The sequence below is a fragment of the Anser cygnoides genome, chromosome 4, assembly GCF_040182565.1.
Source record: "Anser cygnoides isolate HZ-2024a breed goose chromosome 4, Taihu_goose_T2T_genome, whole genome shotgun sequence".
Taxonomy (NCBI): Eukaryota; Metazoa; Chordata; class Aves; order Anseriformes; family Anatidae; genus Anser; species Anser cygnoides.
The window spans coordinates 20,847,310-20,870,866 of NC_089876.1; the positions used below are offsets into that span (position 1 = coordinate 20,847,310).

A 23,557-nucleotide genomic window follows, 5' to 3' on the forward strand; every position below is an offset into this window, starting at 1 on the left:
CTCCTTAGTCCTTTTCGTATTTATGTATTTATAAAAATATTTTTTGTTACCTTTAACAGCAGTAGCCAGATTGAGATCCAGATGAGCTTTGGCCTTTCTAATATTGTTCCTGCACAACCTCGCAACGTCCTTATAGTCCTCCTGAGTGGCCCGCCCTCCTTTCCAAAGGTCATAAACCCTCTTTTTCTTCCTGAGCTCTAGCTGCAGCTCTCTGTTCAGCTAGGCTGTTCTTCCGCACCAGCTCATCTTTGGGCAAATGGGGATGGTCTGCTCCTGAGTCTTTAAGATTTCCTTCTTGAAGAGTGCCCAGCCTTCCTGGACTCCTCTGCCCTTCAGGACTGCCTCCCAAGGGACTCTGCTAACCAGTGTCCTGAACAGCTCAAAGTCAGCCCTCCAGAAGTGCAAGACAGCAGTTTTACTGATCCCCCTCCTGACTTCACCAAGAATAGAGAACTCTACCATTTTGTGGTCACTTTGCCCAAGACAGCTCCTGACCACCACATCTCCCACCAGTCCTTCTCTGTTTGTGAACAGAAGGTCTAGCGGGGCACGTCCTCTGGTAGGCCCACTAACCAGCTGCGTCAGGAAGCTATCTTCCGTGCTCTCCAGAAACCTCCTAGACTGCTTCCTCTAATCTGTATTGTATTTCCAGCAGATATCTGGGAAGTTGAAGTCCCCCACAAGAACAAGCACTGGCGATTGCACGACTTCTGCCAGCAGCTCCTCATCCGTCTCCTCATCCTGGTTTGGTGGTCTATAACAGACCCCCACCAGGATGCTTGCCTTGTTGGCCTTCCCGACGATCATAACCCATAGGGACTCAACCTTATCATTCCCAGCCTTGAGTTCCACAGCACCAAAACACTCTCTAATATAGAGAACCACACTGCCATCCCTTCTGTGCTGCCTGTCCCTTCTGAAGAGCCTATAACCATTCATTGCAGCACTCCAGTCATGGGAGTGGTCCCACCACATTTCAGTGATGGCAACCAAGTCATAGCTTGCCTGTCGCACAATGGCTTCCAGCACCTCCTGTTTGTTCCCCATGCTGCATGCATTCATGTAGATGCACTTCAGTAGGGCCATTGCCCTCTCCCCCGGCCCTGACATTGTTCCCCTATGCTCATCTGTAACGAGCCTCATTTCATCTCCGTCCCCCTTCCTACCTAGTTTAAAGCCCTCTCAATGAGCCCCGCCAGCTCCTGGGCTTAGAGATAGGTGGGATCCATCTGCAGCTATCAGGTCAGGTGCCAAGTAAAGCGCCCTGTGGTCAAAAAAAAAAAAAAAAAAAAAATCTGTGATGGCATCAGCCTCTGAGCCATGTGTTTATCAGGTGGGCTTCCTGGGTCCTCTCTGTACTCCTCCCTGCCACTGAAGCGATAGAGGAAAACACCACCTGTACTCCCGCTCCATCTACTATTTGTCCCAGTCCCCTGAAGTCCCTTTTGATAGCCTTCAGGCTTCTCTCAGCAATTTCATCGCTGCCAGCCTGGACTATCAATAGAGGACAGTAATCAGAGGGGTGAACCAGGTTGGGAAGGTTTCTGGCAATGTCCCTGACCCTGACCCCAGGGAGGCAGCAGACTTCCCTATGGGTACGGTCAGGCAATATATAGGGCCCTCTACTACCCTGAGAAGGGAGTCGCCTACAACGATTACCCTTCTTTCTTTCTTGATGGAGGCAGTCTTGAGGTGTGGGGTCAACTTCCTGACCTTAGGCAACCTCCTGGGTGAACTTTCAACCACATGCTCACTCACCAGTCTCTCAGGCTCCAAGGCCTCAAACCTCTTGTGTAAAGGCACCTGGGAACCGAGGCTGGTAGGGAGGGGGGTTACCTGCGATGCTGAGCAGGAACCTGTTGCCATTCCTCCTCATCTCTTAGGTCCCCTCCCTCTGCCCAACAGCAACTGGGCAGGGGGTCCACCACTATTTGGGGTGTATCACCCCGGTGTCTTTCTTTCAGGCCTGGCAGGGAGTTGCTCCACCAGTCTATCTCCTGCGCACACTCCTCGATAGCCCTTAACCTCTCCACCTCGTACACACGGTGTCTCTGCCACCCTCTGATGGCAGCAACAGGCTCAGGCACTCCCTGCATCCAGAGACCTGAACTGCCGCATTTTTGAGCAGGCAGTCAATCTGGGTCACCACAGACTTTCTGGGAAGAGCTTTCTGCCTAGTGCAGACCATGGCTTGTTTACCTACAGGTAAACGGCCGATAGACGAGCTACTCTGAGTGAGGAGGGACGCTATGCCCTGTTGAACGCTCCCTGCCCTGACTGAGGCGCCCCGCCCCGTTTGCCCGCTCTGCTCCTTGCGCTCCGGGCCGCTCGCGCTCCCTAGGGGCTGCCTTTGAACGGAGGCAGGGAACGGACGCCGCTCCTGGCTCCGCTGACGCCTCGCCGGCCGCTCTCTCAAGAGCTGCCGGGCGCTGGCGGCCCCCTCGGCTGTCTCGAGTTGCCTCGATGCAGGAAAAAAACCCTCACACGCCGAGATCCCCCCGCTCCGCTGCAGAACACGTCTGCCCCAGAGCCGATCGCCAGGAAAAACTGAACTATCTCATGAGGTAAAAAAAGTTGTGAGAGTGAACATCATGCAGCAGAGATGCACATCAGGAACAATCATATCATAGCATACTTTCTTCTTGGACAGATACCTGTACATGGCACATATCCCACACAATTGGTCTGGTCCTTCATTCATATAAGAGTGAATAAGTAACTTTTGCAAAATTATAAGGCTGATTGAAATATAAATGAAGGAATTTCAGAGATTGAGTGTTTGATTATTTGTGCATTTTTTCCCTAAGAAAATTCCCAAAATTAATGGAAAAAAGTTCCAAAGTTTTCCAAAACTTTCACTTTTAAATTATGTAATTAAATAAATACATTTCTCAGGTTGCAGTTTTCTATATGTTTTACCTTTTTTTGGTCAAGAAGGGTGTTTGAAATAAGATTATCAAAGCAATTTAGATTGTATCCAAATTTGTGTTTGGTTTTGCCTTAAAAACTCAAGATGCATTTTTTTTTTCCTTTTCTTAATCCTTTCCTTTCCTTTCCTTTCCTTTCTTTTTTTTTTTTTTTTTTTTTTTTCCTTTATCCCAAGGGGAAGAAAAGCCAGTACTAATCACAATCATAACATAATGCTTTAAATGAATGCTGGTTGAATTATTATGATACTACGGAAAGACAAGTGTTTGGAAAGCTGCCTTCTAAAGAATATGAAATAATTAGTATCCTTTTCAAGATTCAGAAGGTAGAGAAGTACTGATATTCCAACCAATCATTTGCCTTCAGTGAAACTAATCTTTTTTAACATGACAAAGTAAGATCTGAGTTTCATAGGTTGTATATATATTATATTATATATAATTTGGAAGTTCTCTGTAGCTCTCCCATGTCTTTGGGATAAGGGTGTGGAACATCTAAATTATTGGGCACGTAATTAATTTTCATGTTCAGTGAAGGAGAAAAATGTTTCCATCAAAAAAAAAAAAAATTGGAAATGTCTGTCTAGTCTAATTTTGACCTGATTCTATCCCTTTGGCGATGTAGGTGTGTTCATTTTTGCTGTCCTACTACTGATTAAATTATCTTTCAAAGACTTTTTCTGAACCACTGGTATATACTTTCTTTTCATACTTTATGCTGGTAATAGCTACCAAGTGAGAACTGAAAGCAGTAATGGTATTTAGAGATTTTTGTTTGTTCAGTTTTTCTGTCTCACAGGATTCTGGAAGCTAGAAAACAAGAAAAATCCTTAGATGTCAATAGGGAAAAAGGACTATTGGAAATGAGAATAAGATGGAAATCTAGGAAATCCTTCCTTTTCTTGAAAATAAACCCCAAACTATACCCTGAATTTGAAAGAAAAGAAATAATGAGTTATTTTCTTTTTGTAACAAAAAGACGTTGCAGGATTTGTTTCATGAGGATTTCCATGGATTAATGTTTGTATAATTACATGCGTTTGCATACAGTCCTTGTTTTGTGTGTGTTTTTTTTTTTTTTTACAAGTTCAAGTTAAGAATCAGTAAAAATGGAGAGAAGTATTCTACCACAACCATCTTTGTAAAAGACTAAAATAAAGTGATCAGAACAATTTATCTCTGGTCATTTCATCCTTATGAGGTACAAGATATTTGTTGGCAAGGTCATTTATTAAATTATTTCTTTAAAAAGTTATTTAGTTTTGCAAGTCAATTTTTTAAAGATGATTTTAGAAAAAGTAAAAACATTCAAAAGATTAGTGTTTAGGCAAGCATCTTTTTTCAACAATTTTGCTTGTGAAATTGTAAGCAAATATGTATTACTGTTTGTGTAAACCTTTGAACAGAGCATTAAATCAGTCTGTTTAATTTCATTAAGGTTTTATCAGGACTAATCACGGTTATAACAATGGTTATAGTTTTACTAATATATCAATACTGTACAACAATTGACTTTGTGATCTTTTGACCTTTACCATTATTTCTTATCTCATATGTTTAAATGGTTTCCGTTTTATTTCTTTTATTTCCCAGTGATCTTGGTTCAGGTTAAATTAGTTTGCTGTAAATGATGTTCTATATGTTTGTTGCTTAGATAGTAGTCCTGAAAGGAAATAAAGGAAATAAGAACTTTCATAGCAAAAAAAAAAAAAAAAAAAAAGACAAACCTCCATAATGTAGTGGATTTATATAAGTTTAATAACTGAATACTTTCAAATGACTAAAATACCAGAGTAATTATATCACAGAATCACAGAATCGTCTAGGTTGGAAGAGACCTCCAAGATCACCCAGTCCAACCTCTGACCTAACACTAACAAGTCCACCACTAAACCATATCACTAAGCTCAACATCTAAACATCTCTTAAAGACCTCCAGGGATGGTGACTCAACCACTTCCCTGGGCAGCCCATTCCAATGCCTAACAACCCTTTCAGTAAAGAAGTTCTTCCTAATATCCAACCTAAACCTCTCCTGGCACAACTTTAGCGCATTCTCCCTTGTCCTGTCACCAGGCACGTGGGAGAATAGACCAACCCCTACCTCGCTACAGCCTCCTTTAAGATACCTGTAGCAGATTGTTGTGTTTGTATACCGAGTATGTAGGTGTTTATATATCCTTCTCCATTCAATTAAAAGTGCACCCAAACCTATCTGCTGTTTTTGAATAGGATTTGCTAATTTTATCAAAATATATGTTCAAAAGATCCCATTCAGTGTACCAAAATGACACATTTTGATCTCTTTTAAATTACTTGCCTAAGAGGATTTAAATCATAATATTCAAGCTCTTGAAAATGAGAGATCCTTACCTCATTTAGGGAACGAATTTTCATTTTGGCAAAATAGGGTCAAGGACCGAGAAGCTACAGGCTTCCAGATACCAGGTGTTAAAAGAAACTACTGAGGCTTAGAAGGAGCCTGAAGTCAATAAGAGAAAGTTGCCAGGAAAGGGCCATCAGAGGATGCGTATACTATAACCCTTGTGTATAACACTATAACCCTTGACTACAAATCTGAGTGGGATATTATAAGATACATAAATTAAAAATTAATACATTAAATTAAGATTTTAAAAAAGGAAGAAGGAAAAAAAAAAGCCAAGTAGTTATAAAGTATTGCTTCCAAAACTGAATGGTTATATTTTCTAACTTATTTAATTTTTTATTCAGATAATCGAAAAGTTAATAAGTCAGTTGCAAAATGGGGTCTTGCTCAGACATGCTGTCAAAATCCTATGGATTCTGACCTCAGAAGAAAAAGAAATGGGGATCAAAATCAGTGGCATTATCTTTATTTCTGATTTTTAATGGACTTATGGATTTATTTATTTACTAATTAATACATAACAGGAAATTCATCCTTTGTCTATTTTTTCCTATATATAGGAAATCTATAGGAATCTATTTTCCGTGGGGAAAATAGATTGTTCTTTGTAAAGAGGAGAAAATAAAAATTCTCTCTAAATTTGAAATAGACATTTGAAATCAGATCAGACAGAAAATAATAAATACTCATTTTTAAAAATGTTTACCTTGCTAAATCAAATCAATTGATGTATACAGTACAGGATTTGCAAACCACACATACTTTTCCTTTACATTTAAGTTCAGTCAGAAATGAGAAAGCTGTATTAGATTCTTGCTTATTAGCTCTTACATCTTCAGTGCTATAATTTGTCTTGAATATTTTATGAATAGAAATATTTGCATGTTCTTATTTCTAGCAACCCTGATCATTTTTATTATTAGAATCAAGTCCCATACTTGTCTGTCTCTTGCACATGCATGAAGACACTGAACTCATTCTTTCATAATCATAATTATACATCCTGAAAGACAAAACTGCTAGAAATACCTGCCTATATAAACTAGCCCTAAACTTCTCAAAAACAAAAAGAATACAGCAGTAGTGAATTTCAGAAGTGACTTTTTGACCTTTGTATTATACTCTCAACCACCAATACTCAGATCCCTAATCTGACTTTACTTTGACATATAGTGATGATTGTTGTGTTTCAGTTTGGTTTATTTGTTTGTTTTCCCCTTTTATTTAATTTATTATTAGAGTACCATTACCCAACAGCATTGTCTCTAAACACAACAGGGTGAAGAATTAATCTGTTAACAGTTTATTATATATATATTTCTGAAGACTTTTTAATTAACCAGCTCCATAATCTTTAAAGATTTGTCAGAACAAAGAATGTTAACATCTTGAAAAGTTAACCAACTCTCTCAAAGAGGGTTTATTATCCCAGTTAATTTTTGCAGTTTATCTTTTTTAGCTATCTAGACCAGTTTCCCAAAGTTACTGCACAGCATCAGTGACAGTCAAGTAGCAATATTTCCCAGCCAAGAAGTCTGGCTATTACATCATTCATGTACTGATTGCCTGTGTAATGCTGACTAAGATAATATCATTTAAATTTGATGTTTTTGATATAGTAGGCCTAGATTTGCTGTATTTTCTGCATAATTGCTTGCATTTTTACAGTATTCAGAGTAGAAATTTTAGGATTTTTTTGCAGTGTGTAAAATGGCAACAGAAAAAAAAATAAATTGCAGGGAACATCAGAAAAATGTTAGTTATGAGAATAGTGAAATGCTGAAACAAAGTTTCTGCCCAAGTTATCAAATTTCTGAGTAGTGGTTTTCAAGACTCTGAAATATTGTGACTATGCCTCAGTGAAAAGATGAATTTGCAGGTTTCTTGAGATCATTTTCAGCCTTTCCCTCTATCATAGTATTTTACCATAGATCATTACCATAGACCATTTCTTTCTTTTTTTTTTTCTCTGTTGTTTTGTTGTTGTTGTTGTTTGTTTGTTTGTTTTATGGAGTTTGCACTGCAAAGGTACTTTGATAATGTATCTTCAGACAATTGTACAGTCATTTTCAAGGAGCATTAGGGAGAAGATTAGCTGGAAGCAAGGGCAACCCCAGCAAAGGCCCTTTCTGACAAGGCACAGCCCTACACGGTCTGAGAGTTGTGTGCAGACCCAGGTGCTAGTAACAAGGTCCATCAACAGATCCTGGCAAGACAAAGCCAGAAACCAAGTCTGAGGCCCATCCAGAGGACCTGGACAGTCAGAAGCAGCAGGACTGGAAACAAGGCTACTCCAGAGATCCGATGTCCATCAAGAGAGCAGGAGCACAGGCAGGACTGAACAAGGCACTCCTATGGTGTCACTGGGATCCGTGATCTGATAGCCATGGACTGAGTTGAAATGTGGTCCTGGGCACATGGGCAGGGTGGGGACAGGTCTCATTGTGGGCTGGACAGGCAGAGGATGGCCTAAGAGTGCCCTCTGAGCCCAGAAAGTGAGGAGATTTTTATGAGCATTCCTAATGGCTTCGCTTTAGAAAGGTGCAATGATTTTCCAAATTTGTTTGTGCAGAAGGGGAAGTATAATGACATATATTTTATTTATAGTTTATAGTGTAGCTCTTTGGATCTGAGCACCACTATTATATATTTCCTTTGTGTCTGTGTATGTGCATGTATGTATCCTTCTTCTTTCAGGCAGTTCCTTAATAACTCTTATTGGTCACCATCAACAATGAGATACAAGTTTAGGTGGAACAGTCTAGGGCTCACACAGCATAGCACCTTATCTGCTCATCAAAACAACTGAGAGTGTTTACATATTCAAGTATTTTATTTTCATTGTAGTGAAGCAGTTAACCTATGCATCCTGATTTTTAAAATTCACAGTTCACTTTTTTTAGGAAGCTATATTTATATTATATTAGAGTTATGTTAGATTAGATTAGATTAAATTAGATTAGATTACACTACATTACCTTACATGTGCCATGCCATGACAATATTTTCTTCATCTGTGTAATTTAATTTTAGGTAGTTATCTGTTAACTAATGGTTCAGTATGAATAAGGAAATAAAAAACTGGTCAGGAATTCACAGGCATTGATGTAAATTGATGTCAGAGTTTTGCATAATATTTAAAATGTTCTTGTATCCAATGAAATTACACTTGACTTCATGGTATGAGTCTAATCTATGAGATGGTGGTTAAGACTGACAAGAGGGATAATTGTATGTTGTAGTTACCAAACCAAACTAAATTGTTTGGAAGCCAAACTTAACTATGTTAACTGAAACCCTCCCTTAAATTTTTATTAAAAAATTGTTACTCACTGGAGTAAATAAATAATATATAGCTTTCCAGAGCATATTATAACTGTAACTAAAACACTGACATCCTAAAGATGTTAATTTAACTGCAATTACATTATTCCTTTATGTCTTTAAAATAAAATCTCTCCAGTGTCTGTAAGAGGCATAGTTTGGGGCAGACACAGACACTTGGCCTCCCCAACAGCTGGCCTCAGGCACATGGGCTGTGACCCACAGTCTCACTGCAACCACTCACTGGCATCACTCACACCAGTTCCCTCTAGCGGCTCGTTTCCAGGATGCACACTAGCTGGCAGCTGACATCCCCCAGCTCACGTAACTAACACCCCAGGCCAGTGGCACCTGCGCCCCCAGTCTGACTGCAGTCCCAAATCCACTCATGACAGTCCTCCAGCAGCTAGCACCTCCTCTCTGTAGCATTCATACACACACATGGGATAGAGAGTGAGATTCCACAGAGAGATACTAAAGCAAGGATTTAATGAGAAGACAGGACACACTGTGGTAATCAGGCACAGGCTCTGTCTGACAAGTGTGTTATCAGCCCCATTTAACACTCCACCAACACTTTTTATACCACTTTCTGTCCATTCCTCTTTGGTTTTCCCTGCTTCCCTTCCCGTGCACATTGCCTCATGAGTTTGCACAGCTCCACCGACCCCTGCAACGTCTTGTACCCTCAGGTTTGCATCCTTATAAGTGGCAAGTCATGGTTTCCCTGCAATTTCTTCATAGCCCATCAACTACTGCGACTGACAAGGTTTGCTCCTTTTCTTTGTCTCTGTAATATTTGCCTGTCAATTTTGTGTCTCTGTATTTTTTTTTTTTTTTATTCTAGCTTCCCTGTTTTCCTTTTCCATCTGACAAGGTCCCCAGCTAGATAATCTTACATAAATAAACATTCCCACATTCCACATACCCTCACTAATCAGTGTGACTGACCAAGTGTGCTTCCCCTTATTGCCTTCCTTATCATTTGTTGGTTGGATTTATGCCTCTGTATCTTCTGATTCATGGTTTCCTCCTTTTCTCATTATCCCCTTTTGCATTATAAAGTTCCTTGTCCAAGTACTCTGAAGCAGCAGACACTCTCTCCTTCAGCATACCCTTATTTATATTATATATAAGCATATATATATATATTATATTTTATGTATGTTTAAAAATAAGGAAAAAGACTGATTTGGGAATTTAGTCAAAAACAGTGTGCTAAGATACAATACATGAATTGAAAAGATATGTGAAATACATGTATTGAAAAGTGTATGAAAAGATAATTTAAAAGTTAGAGGAAAAAGGCTACACTGGATTGGTTTTAGTTATAGTAGGTGGAGGGGAAAACTGTAAAAACACACACATTGTAAAAACAAAACAAAATAAAACCAACAACAAACATGGTTGTAGAGCTGTTGATCTTCTGTTGAACTTCTACCACTTTGAGGACTTTTAACAAGTGTGGCCAACTTGTTGGCCCTTCTTTTTCATGTGGCTACATTGAGAAAGTGATCCTGCCAAGAATCTGGAGTTCTTATTCCTCAGTGAAAGTAGAGGAAAATAAACAATCCCACTTGCAGGGTAATGTAGGAAAGCACTCCATACTGTGGGAGCTGGAGGAGGAGAAGATTGTTGTGGTCATGCTGAGAGTAGAGTAGAAGTGAGACCTAAATGATAATGTTTGGATCCTGTGCCTTGCAGAGATGGAAGGAAAAGGAAGAGGGAACTACAGGTCAGAAACAAAGTTTGACTAGAAGCATATTCCAGGGTCAGGGCTTCGAGATCTAGAAGATCCATTCAATTCCTAGGTTTCTGTATTCCTAAATTTTAGCTACCATATTTAATGGATTCAATGCTTCCCTTCTGGAGCAGAATATTTTTAAAGGTCTAATACACAGAAATTTCTCATTTAAATGTTGACAACACTGCGTCATAAAACTTGTATGTAGTGTTGCACTGTTCTATTATTACCTGAGTTATTGTAATGATGATTAATTTATTTTAAATTTCAATTTTTTTAACAGAGCTTGCGATTCATGGCTTATACCTAATGACAGTAGAAACTGTCTAAGACAAGTTGATAATCAGAACCTAAAACATTTAATCTTACCAGGTAAATCAGAAGAAAAATAGTTTTGATTAAAAACAAAACAAAGCAAAAAAACCCTGATAATTTTAAATTTCTTTCGTTGTCATTTTGTTTTAAAATGTGGTTTCATTTGCTCTTACATTGTAGTTGGATTTTGTCAAACTAAAACAAATTTACTTTTTAGCTTCGGAAATGAAGCATACAAAAAAATCAGTATCTTGCTATTATTTCATTATTGCTAAGATGGGCTCTTGAAAATTTCCTGACTATTTCAAAATTCAGCCATTGTATTCCTGACTATTCTTGATTCTCATTTTAGTTAGCAAATAGGACTTTCTCCTACTTTCTCTTCCAGAAAAGAAAAACTCTTACTGACTCCCAATGAAGGAAAATCAGGCCCAATACCCATTTTTTGTTCAGTGGATTGTAGAAAACAAGTCTTCTGTTTAATTCATGTCAATTGTTTTTGTGTCTTTGAAATGTGCCAAATAATCCTACTGTGGATTTTCTTTATATAATTTTGTGTCTGGAGAGTCAAGATGACATTACCAGAAACTTCTGCATCAAAAAATTTAGGAAATCACAGACATACAGAATGGAATTTTCAGAAGGCTTCTGTAGTGGTAACTCAAGTCTTCATGAAATCAAAAGAACTTCAATCTCGGTAGGAAAGGACAGGAGACATGAGAAATTGATACCTATGCAATGATAATATAAACACAATGGTTCTAACAGACAAATGCTATAATTTCTGCTTAAATTATGTAAAGCCTCTAGTCTACTATGGGTTAACAACATTCTGAGGTTTTCTGAACAAAATGATTTTATTTTTCTCTACACAACTTAGAGAATAAATATTTTCTCATTTGTTTTAGATATATATTTAAAAAATCAACAGGAGTTTTTAATAATTAGGTATCTCATCCTGTCAAATTTTGCATAACTTGAGCATCTAAGAACACTTGTGACAACTGAGATTTTTAAGTGCCTTGCAAAATTGATTCCCTAAACGTCAGTCTACTAAGACATCAAAAAAAAATCTCAAATAAATTAATAGACTCAAAAAAAAAAAAAAAACCACCCACAAAAAAATTAAAAATCCACTCTAGCCATGTTTCCTTGCATTGCTTTGCATGCATACCTCTACCTCACTTAATTTTCAGTAGACAGAATTGAAGAGTAACAATTGCTTAATGGTTTATACAACCTTTAAATCGCATTATCATTGATTAAGGAACATTGTGAATGACTTTTGTTGCACTTTATTTGCTTAATCTTCCTAAAGCACTTCACTTCAAATACATAAAGAAACTACCACTTTTGATAGAAGTTCAATTCAGATTGGTTGGAAGCCACTGCAAAATAAAACATTCCTGAAAAGCCAAAGTTTACTGGCTGTTCTTGAAGCTGTTATGAAGGAGTAGATGATTGTTGGTGGTAGATCTTTGTTATTAAAAAACAAATAATTTTCAGTTAAATCACATTCTCATCATAAATTTATCTCTTGAACAGTTAATAAAAGACACATGTGAGATGCAAAATATCTAGTACAAAATTGTTCATTACAGTTCTGTTAGTTTTAAATATTTCCCTGACTCTAGCTGCTTCATCAGTGCATCCTGTTATTTTTCATGATTTTTGTTAAAGTTCTATGCTTTGAAAGCAGTTATTGAATGTATATATGTAATTATCAGCATTTCATCAGAGTAATGGCTCATACTCTCTGTTCTAGATGAGACATTTTTTACTATGGGGCCTATTGTACAGATGCCTAAAAGACTGCTGCACAGTACAATGTAAACCAAGAACAAAGGAAAAACAGAATCCATTTCATCTTTATTGTAAACTAAGAAAGATATAAAAGACTTGCTAAAAGTAATATATGAGATATTTTTTTTTTCAGAAATGGCAAGTAGATCACAACTTTTTGAGAAGAGCTGATCAAAACACAGTGTTTCCAAATTTTGGCTGTGAAGTACACATATATAGAGAGTTAGATCTGCATATACCTTTCAAAATATCACATTATTACTATGCATACGGTTTTTGTGAGATGTTCTCCTATTTTTTAAATACAAAACTATATATAAAAATATTCTCTGTTGTAACTGTCTACCCATTACGAAACTGACAAAAACATCTGTTTCACTGAACATCAATTCAGTATCTGTAGTTACAAAATATTTTCAAGTATATAAATATTTTAAGACTATCTTGACAGTGCCAAATTTTGTCAGTTTAAGACCTCACAACAGGGAAGAGCAACACAGGAGACCTCCAACTGCCCCTGGTTGGATAAGAATGCTGAATTTTGGTTTATAAAGCTTACTCTGGTTTCCCCAAGGGTTCTTCAGACCTGACTGTCCCAGAATAATGAACCCTGGATTTCTAGCAAGTCACAACTGACATAAAAGTGAGATTTCTCAAATAATAATAATAATAATTATTATTATTATTAATAATATTATTATTATTATTATTATTATTATTTCTGATAATAATAATAATAATAATTCCTTTGTTATATAATATCATTCTCCATATTTGGCAACACAACAGACTATTTGGGTATTACAGTAAAAGATTATGACCATTTTTAATCTTACTAATAGAATATTTTACTAGCATGCAATGAAGATTAGGATAGAATTAATGTTAAATTGCTGACAAAGCAAACTGTGGCTTGTTCAAAATATTAATCAGTTTGTCGAAACTGAAATATATCCATGTAAGCAAGGTTAGTAAAATAAAACCTGTATATCCTTCATACCTTTAGATATTGTATAAAATTGAATTTTCTGTATAAAATTTTCATAGCACCATAAGCTCCTGTTTTGAATTTGCCTAAAAGTGCTTTAGTTGTGCCTTAGGCCATACAGCTTGGCATGTAGTTAATTCCCAAACCTGATCAGATTCCAGGAGTTTCTCAGTAGGGCTTGAGAAAGGAAAGATGACATGAAGCTGCTCAATCCTCTAGCTATGGCCATTCTGCATGATATGAGAGCATAAACTGTAGGAATCATAGGATACATTGTCAGTATAATAAACTTCCTTGTCTAGGAAAAACACCTCTTTCTCTTCTGATGTCCCTTAACAGACAGAACTTCTTATAAATAAAGCAGTATTGTCTTGGGCTTCCTTAAAAAAAAATAGACTGAGGTGAAAGTTGTGTTGCCTCCCATTTCCTCCCTACTCAAAGGTCAATTTATTCTTTTATTTGTGTGAAACAACTCATCTGAAATTGTTGCTATTATAAGGGCTTTAATTCTGTAGAGAAAGGGATTACAGTGTATCTCTAACTCAATGACTTAGGTTTTAATCCCTGCTCATCATGACGTGGTTATGTATTTTTATTTTTCTGCAATGGTTAATTCTCTCATTGTATAAACCTATTACATGAGGCATGAGGGATAAACAAAATGGGCAGTTTTAAAATTGACATCATACAATCTGGTAAATTTCAATCTCAGGAAGGCTTTCAAAAATCTCTTTGAGAATTAAAGATGCCTAAAATGTTTAAAACACTTAAGTAGTCAAAGCTGTGAAATGAAGATAAAAAATATTTTCTCCTGCTCAGGGCACATCATAAAGATGTATGATTTAATGATCAAAATATGATGAGATAATGTTGGAATGAGTTCATAAAACATTTCAGAAAAAGTCTTTGCTAATATAAGAAAGTTTTGAATTCAATAATGTGATGCAAATATGAGTGTATCTATGCTTGAACTTATATTAAACCCCTGAGGACATTAAATACAAATTCAAAGTTTGTAGGTTAACATGAAGGAAACAGATCAAGCAGTGAATAGACAATACACGAAAGTGCTGACCCTTCTTTCTTGGCTCCTGAGTGCTTGCTAAATGCTAGGACTGAAGATATACATTCGTACTAAATACACATATATTTACATTTTAATTACGCATTATATTTAATGTTGTTCATAATGAAAATCACAGAAGTGGTTTTCTGCTGTTAAGCATCTTCTGTCCATCTGCCCATCCACTGGAGTTTAACTAATGGCAGTTATCTACATCTATACAGCAAAGCAGATGTTAGATTTAATAACTTGAATAGGACACTCTCAGTAAAAAAAGAAATTAGAAAAATCTTCTTTGCACTTTTATAGCTCCTCCCCTACTGTTACTAAAAGCCTGTGAAATAATACCACTAAAGAATAATGGGAGCTGCTATAAAAAAGCATTAAGCTGTTACAGGAAAAAAAAAAAAATAAGAGAAATCCTAAAATAAAGATATTCACAAGTGCACAAAAGCAGCTGCTGTACTGATGCTTCCAATCAATTACTATAGTATGAGGCATCCAGTCCTCTAGAACCTATTATTTTGAAACATAATGCAAAGTCACAGCAGGTGTTATAGTACTGGGCCATGTATACTGCATCTCAGCCAGATACAGAGAGTCTTAAACAAGCTCTGTATATATTCCACAAAATAAATAAATAAATTGATGATCCCTATATCATTGCTTTAAACTGCTTTACCAAATTCATTTTTGGGATCATGACTTTCATTACTGAGAATAAACCCTTCATTATGCAGTTTGTAGAGGTGTTTAAAGCAATACACCAGCCTAAACAGAAGTGGAATTAACTTTCAATGGCTAGCTTCTCAATTTCATGGAGTTCATATACTCACATGCCTACCTGTATTTACTACATCGGAAAATATCATTCATCAGAATACTGCAAGTCCATACTATTTTTAATTCATATAAAGGAGGTCTCCCATTTTCTCAAAGATTTACTAGTAGATGTTAATAAAAGCTTTCATTTTTTCTATATGTTAATTGTAATAAAATAAAATAAAAAATATGAAATAATTTGGTCACATTTTTGCTATTTTGTGAGTATAATAGCCTCAGTTGTGATAATTGTGAAATAATAGTCTAAGTGGCTAAAATTAAATGTAGAAATATATTGTAAGTAAATTTTCAAACTTTTTAACGCTACATACATTTTTATAATTCTATTAAATATGATTGTATAAGATACTGAGTATTTGCATATGTTTTGATCTTTGAAATTTTAGTCATTCCCATCATTCTCTCATAGTTCCAATGAATTATTTATGTATGTGTGTATATATAGGTATATACCACAGAGAAATATTACTAGGTATTTATTACAATATGTCATATTCATCTAATTAGACAAGTATTGTACTCACATAATAACTAACACGATAAACACTCTGGAAAGAATTCACTCCCAGCCCTGAATTTACTTTGATGTAGGATTAAAGAAAGGATAAGCAATGACCCCTGTTTGGAATTAATATCTACGCAAGAAATAAGCTCTGCAACTTTTTCCCATAGAATGATGTGTAGCTATAGAAACATTTGAAGGTTCCCTAAATGTTAGTCCTAAAACTACAGCAATATTAGGAGAAGAAACACTACTGCAGATGATTGTAAAAAATCCAAAATGTAACAGTTATGATTTTAATTTTGCACTGATTCTTGTAGGGTTCAACAGTGCCAGTCAGATCTTAGAGAGGAAAAAAAACAAAGTTTTTAAAATGCTTAAAATCATACCTGACAGAGTTGTTTTTTTGTTTTTATTTTTATATATTTTTTTCTTTTTCTTTTAAATATGTGGGTTGTCTGGAGTACTAGGTAACTAGTTTGAGTTCTGGATGAACTATAACATTTCTTTACCGTTTTGTTACTTGCAAGTACTGTGCTTTTTATCCTAAAGACAGATAAAAGGTTTTGAATGAACTCTGCTGCTTTACTACACCTCTCTTGGCAATGTTGATCCTAGGCAGCCTGTGAGAGGTCGGTTTTTCCATGCATACACCAGAAATGCATGACAAAGGCAGGAGCACATTTGGTATTACAACAACACGATCAACATGACACCAGAGACAGATATCCCTTTGCTTCTCTTTATCATCAACAAGGGCCACTCACTTCAATCTTGCAACATGTCATAACTTCTCTATCTAGATATAATTGGAGAGTATAAAAAGGGTAAAATTGTCTTTTTGATGGCTATACAGGAAAGTAGCCATGAAGCATATTCAAATAGGAATATTTGTGTTAGGCTGAAATGATTTTTTGCTCACAGACATGGCTTTACATGGGAGTGGACAAACTATGTACTTGGGCTCATGCTCACTCTAGAAATAGCTAGAATGACCACGGGCTCTGTCCCATGAGATCAGCTATGTCTGGAGGACTTCTTGCCATCTGTAATAATCTCTATTGTGCAACGTTGTTTACTACTAGCTCTAAAAGATGACAGTAGCATGGTACCAGTAATTAAATACCACAGTTGAAAAAAGCTAATCATAAGGATCATGATTTACCTGATGTACCTTTTTAAATATTATCTAACTTAGCTGGTTTTAATTTTTTTCAAAGTGGAAATAGAAAGTGTTAACTTTTTGCCTTTTTCCTGAAATTTAAATGTAATTAGCAAAGTTTGTTTTTGTGAATCGTATTTCCTGGATTTTCACATCTATAGTTATGTATGTATATTTGGGTGTAATGTGCATGTAAAAACAATCACAGAAAAAAATCTAGCTGGAAAATCTAATCTAAAATCTATTCTGCCTTATAACGTGTTATATCCTGATGTTATATATTCTGAATATGTATTAATTCTCTCCCTAACTTTAAGCATGTTTTAATTTATGATATTATTTTACATATCATCATTAAAGTATATTTTACTCCTTTTTTAATGTGTGCTTGGAACTTGTTTGTTCTGAATACTTCAGACTGCTTTTATAATAGATGAACTAAGAAATATTACAAAAATTTTGAAGTTGAGGATATTTTACCTGTGCTGCCAAGGCTTTTCCTTTCATTGTAAGTCAAATGAACATAAATCAACTTTTAATTTTACTGGATTTACCATTGCATAGTAATGTTAAGCACGTAATATGGTACCAGTTACATCCAATGTAGAAGTATTCATAATTGTTAAAGAAATCAAACAGAACTATAGGTCTAGAATGCAATAGCTTAGTGTTTGAGAAACTCTACTTAATTGTTAAAATAATCATTTGATGTTTTGTTATAATTATCATATTTTTCCATCAGTCCTTAGGATATCTCTACATTCTTCAGGGGACTGAGGCATAGAAATCAGTAAAATGGCACTAACATAAGATAGTTAATCAACATGGCAAAATGCCACAATCAAGTTAATAAGGTTTGGCTGCAGCACCTCATGAGTGTGGTTAGATTGCTTATGAAATCATTTGGGTATCTTTGCACTGTATTTTTGAAAGCAACAGCAGACCCAATACAGGTGTATTAGCTAACCGCTCATAAGATGCTGCTATGCTTGCCACAGCAGCTGGTACTAAAATATGTGCATCCAATTGCCTTGGGGGAGATAAAAAGATGTGTAATAGACTGAAGACATCATCCCAACCCACTTCCAAAATGTTAATGTGGGATGCTTTCTGTGTATCTGCTTCCAGTAATAATTAATGCCAAACTATTGCACTTATGTAGATTTGTGTGTGAACAGCCTCTGCATCCCCTTAGCTATATGTATATATGTGTGTATGTGTTAATACCTACATTTGTACTGACTGAAGTGTTAGAATATTAGGATGATCTCTTTCTAGGATAGCAGTAATTGCAACACATAGCACAACATGTGGAGCACTATATATGTGGGACAAATTACTCCCCTAATGTTATTCCTCTTGCTCCCTCTCTTCACATCTTTGTCTGAAGATTAAAAATGTAAAGCTGCAAGTAATCCTTGACCAAAAAAAAAGTTGTTTACTGCAATATATAGTAAACTAAGCTCAGCAGGCCCGATTCATTAATTTTTTATGTGCTTTCTGTTAAAAAAAAAAAAAAAAAAAAAAGGAATTAATGAATTTACTCTGAGCTCTGACCTGAAACTCTCTAGCTCTCTTACTGCTTCCAAACCTCAAAGCTATTATGCGTAAATTTTACAACAACCATGGTGTCCCTCAGAAAATTGCAGCCCCCAAAATAGGCATTTTATAAAGAGTAAAAGACTATCCATTTGCGGTAGGTCTGGATCATAAAAATAAATGCTTAGAAACAGAGAATAGTAACACAAGGGGAAAAAAAAAAAAAAAAAGTGAAGAATTTCCAGGGAGAGGGGAGGAGGAAGAAAGAACAGGCTAGTCTAAAAGACATTTTTGCCTATTTTGCTGTGCTCAACAGAAAGTGAATGCCTTCTACAACAAAATAAGCTTTACTCAGTGCAAGCAGACACATTGTATTAATCCATCTGTCAATGAGAGAATGAAGTGATTCAAACTAGGAGCTTTGGAGTTAGATGCCCTGCTGTCATTGAAACGCTCTCTTTCAATTTTCAGCCTATATCAGTTTAATGTAATACTTCCTCGTTAACTACACAGATGATAGCAGTAGGCAAAGTGGCTTACTTTTCCCATTATGTAAAAGTTGCAAAAAAATGTAAGGTGATAACAGGAGAGGCACAATCTACTATTAAGTGTGCTACGCTATGTGCAGGCTAAGTCAGGCTACATTAATATCAGGATTCTGAAACACAGCAATATTCTTAGTTTGCAATGTGCACTTGCCAAATGGAGTATAAACTTACTACTCAATTTAACAAAACATTAAAGCAGCTTACTAGAGCATCAGGCTAATTATTATTTAAAATTATTTTGTTGTTCCTTTTTCAGCACTAGCATTATTCATGATGAATTATTTGATTTTTATGTGATATGCCTGGAATTGCACAGGGATTCCAGCACAATTTAGCATTCACTTTTGTTCATAATTTTTACCAGAGAGACTTTTTAAAGAATAATGTTACTTCACATAATATTCTTTCTTACATGCTATAAGATCCTATTCATTCTGCAACTACAAGGGTAGTTTTCATCGTATTGCTGCAAGGAAATATATTCAGCCTGACAAATTTTCACATCTTCTAGTCACTTATGTGCACTAACCACTGTAGTCTAGGGTCATTTTTTCTGTCTCACTTTCTTCTGCTGGAGTTTCAATCTGAAGGAAAAGTTTATTGAGCCTAACAGAGTAAGGTACAATGCCATTTTGAACCCTGGTTATCTACATGCCAGCTGGGTGTCCTATCTATTTCTTGGCATTTTCATTATCTGTTCAATGCAGTGTTTGTTTTTGTTTTTTCTTTTTTTCCTTTCAACCTTTACAGTATATACACTTTGGGGTCTGTGACTGCTCAATGCCCAGTGGCACAAGAACAGTCTTTCTAGTGACATCAATGCATTTTGCAGAAGACCCTTGATGAATATGGCTATGATTTTTCCTACGATACTTGCTCTTGTCACAGGTTGGGAAGTATTATGGGTTTGCATATGAGAAATCCTGCCAGGGATATAATAAAAACAAGACTACTTCATCAATAGCAGGTAATTTCTCAAGTGTTCTATAGAATATTACTTCGGCTTTTTAAAATCACACATAGATCTAGTCAAATATATTATTGTGAGTAATGTTCATAGTGAACTTTGCTCTTTTTTCCCTATTCAGAAATGAAAATTTAATTTAGATTTTAAAAACAGATAATGATGATTCTCCCACTGTAACACTGATTAACATAGCTGTGGTTTTGGTATTACTAATAGATAATAATAACAAATAGTCATCATTAAATCTGTGCTTTCTAATAGATTACTACTTCTGTAAAGTGAACAAGTCATGCATCCAGAAAAGGATGTACTTGTCACTACATTGTGCTAATAAAATGTTGTATTTCAAAGAAAAACACAGGTCAAGGGCTGCTGAAGAAAAACAGATTTGTTAGCAAGTTAAAAATCATTAACAACTAGAAGCCCATGAAAAGAGCAGAGGCCTTGGAAGTGCAAGTCCAGGAATAAGAGAGAGGCCCCTGGGCTGTCAGTAACAATTACCAACAGTCGGTAGCTGGTCATTCATCACAAGTTTACAAAGAGAATGAAGAATAAAGTCAACATAGGTAAAATTAAACACACACAGTAAAACTTAGATATAGCATATTTAATCACTATATTACTAATTGAATGAGTAAAGAGCAAGCAAGATCAACTTGTTGGCCCAGCCTTGGCCCAACCCCAGGGAGGTGCCCAATGCCCAGGCCTGGGGCTGTCCCAGCTGCCCCCTGGCCTGACCTGCTTCCTGACCATGGGGTGGGATGGGCCTGGCTGACAGGTCCTATCCTGCCACCTCTGGGGCAATATCCCCCAGCCAGCCCCACTATGCCATTATAGAAAGTCTGGCACCACAACCCTCAGGCCCAGAGGGGTGTTGGAAGGGTGAGTACAATATCAGAGGAAGTGTGAGGTACTGGGCAGTTTGTGTTTATCAATTTTATTTGTGTCATTAGCAGGAATTATAGTAATGAATACTTGGCATATAAGTATCATTGCTAGTATTAGTCTAGCTAGGCTAATGGTAACTAGAGTACTAGTCTAACTCTCTGGCTAAACTGACAAATTTTGAGACTTAAACTCCTAGCTCTGCATGAGAGGTGTGTTGCCTTAGCCCACAGAAATTGCACATTTTTAGTCTGGTGCCCTCACTGTCGGGCTTGGCTACAGCTTGGATGCTGTGTGCCAGATGCTGTATGCAAACTGATGCAAGTCATTGTAGTCTGTAGTGGCTCATTAATGACTGTCTGAGCCAAGTAACTCACATGGTCTTCATCTGTTCTCTGCCTGGTTGTGTGAATATTTTGTATATTAACAAAAAGCAAACTGAAAAATCATAATGCAGTTACGATTGAACTCTCTTATAAGCTACTTTGAGTGTGTGGTGTTAGTGAACACTTGTGAGATTTTTTTATTTTTTTTCACAGCTATTCTTACAATAGGGAAATTAAAGCCAACAAATCTGATTGGCATTCATATGAATGGTTTTGTATATGACTTTACTGTAATGTTTTTACTTTCTTAATCTGCTACATTATCATTATCTCTTATTTCAGGTAACAAATTCCAAACAGGTTTTATGCTTAACCATTCCATTTAGTAAATAACAGATTTTTTTTAAATAATAAATTAGATCTTTGCATCTTGTCAGGATAAACATATTGTACACTCCACAGAAGTGCAGTAAGAGTGACAGGAAGGGAAAAGTAAGAAACAATGATTACATATCTGATGAAATATTCTTCAAATTTACGATACAATGGTGACTGCCAAAAGTGAACATATTTTACTGGTCTTGAAATTAAGAATTCTCTATTCTGTTCTAAAGTTTGATCTTAATGGGCTCATGAACAAAATAAAAATTATTGTTTTCTCACCTTTCATGATTTTTTATGCATTAACTTTGTTGTATTTATCATCTGAGTTCTGACTCAAAACTTACTGAAGACTTCGGAATACCGTGACTTCAAAAGATTTGGATTACTCCTTTCTGTCTATGTACATGGTGCCTAATACACAGGAAGTGAGATGGTGCTAGGCTCATACTGTGCAGGAATATAATTACTACACAAAACACACGGCACTGTCTCTACATCTTGTATTCACCTAAAACTGTATTCTCCTAAAAAAAAAAAAAATCTAAAGAAAGAAAGAATTTGAATGATGTCAAAAGATACATTTTTTCACCGTTTCTTACTACTAGCCCATGGAACTGATCTGCTAGAAAGTGTACCTGCAAGATCTGATCCCCTCATCTATGTTTTAGTAAACAAAACAGACCAATTATTGTTCTGTCTTTATTTCTGTCTCTGAGAGCAAGTCCTGCAACAGAACTCTACGATTAAACTCAGTGCCTCTCCTAAATGCAGAAATATAAGCAGAGAAAGGACTGACTCACTATATTTATTTTACTGTTTAAAAATAGACCCTTCTGTGTTACATCCCCTGAGCTACACCTGAGCATTATTTAATGAAAGTCTAAGTTGGCAAAGACAAAACAATCCTCAGAATAGATTAACAGTTATATAGTATGGATTGACATACACTATAGTATAAATCCTGCCCAGACTCTGTTTAAACTATCAGTACTGTCATGCCTATAAAGTCCTAGGAAACTTTATAAGTGATAAGTATGATTCTTTCCGGCATTTATTATGTTGTGTAGACTTTGTCTTTTCATCTCCTTTCTTATCACAAGCTAAGAAACATGTCATGATGTTTAGGGAAAAAAAAAAAAAAAAGGCATAACAAGAACAAAATAGCCACAAAATGTAAAGTGTACATAAGCCCTGTTGCATGGTATTTATATACTGTGTGAGATCAGGCAAAACAAAATTAAGGCTAAAGGAGAGAACATACAAGTATTTCAGTAAGGAAGGTTAAAAGATCGCCTGAAGAGGTTGCTTTTAATGATCAAATTGAAAGAAAGTATTCTATGTAAAAATTATGTTCAGATTTTTCGTATTGTAGCCAACAGAGTTCACAACAGAGAACAAGCTTGCATTGATTTTTGTTTCTTAATTATCATTTTGATCTGAAAAATGCATCGGAAATAGATTAACCACATTTATTCAATATATATTGTTATTTCATCTACCTTAAAAACTGAAATTTAAGCAATTTGTCTATTACACTGAAAGGTCTAATTTTAGCACAGCTTCTGCATTCTCTGCTGCTGAAAGACAGCTGTGTAACTGTTAATACACTCTAGTGAGTTACAACAGATAGCCCTAAATCATGCAGTTACAGTGCATTCCCAAAAACTTTATGAGATGCAGGGATCAGGGAAAAAAAGTTATGTCAAACTTAGTGCTCACTTCCAGATCCTTTGCTAAATCATTTTTTTAAATTTAGCAAAAACGTAGCTAGTTAGTAGCCATATCAATGAAACAGACCATTTGCTTGGAGAGATGTTTCCATCCAGTCCTTATCACCGTTGTTTATTC

At 36.1% G+C, this 23,557-nt stretch overlaps 2 long non-coding RNA genes across 2 annotated transcripts in view; one reads left to right on the forward strand and one right to left on the reverse strand.

The window, feature by feature from the left end:
- LOC125180532 (uncharacterized) overlaps positions 1-23,557 on the reverse strand; it is a 75,651-nt gene that overhangs the window by 23,543 nt on the left and 28,551 nt on the right. The window lies entirely within an intron of this gene.
- LOC125180533 (uncharacterized) overlaps positions 18,591-23,557 on the forward strand; it is a 43,337-nt gene continuing 38,370 nt past the window's right edge. The window contains exon 1 of the long non-coding RNA XR_007159146.2: positions 18,591-20,996. This is a non-coding gene — a long non-coding RNA (uncharacterized lncRNA). The remainder of the gene's footprint in view (positions 20,997-23,557) is intronic.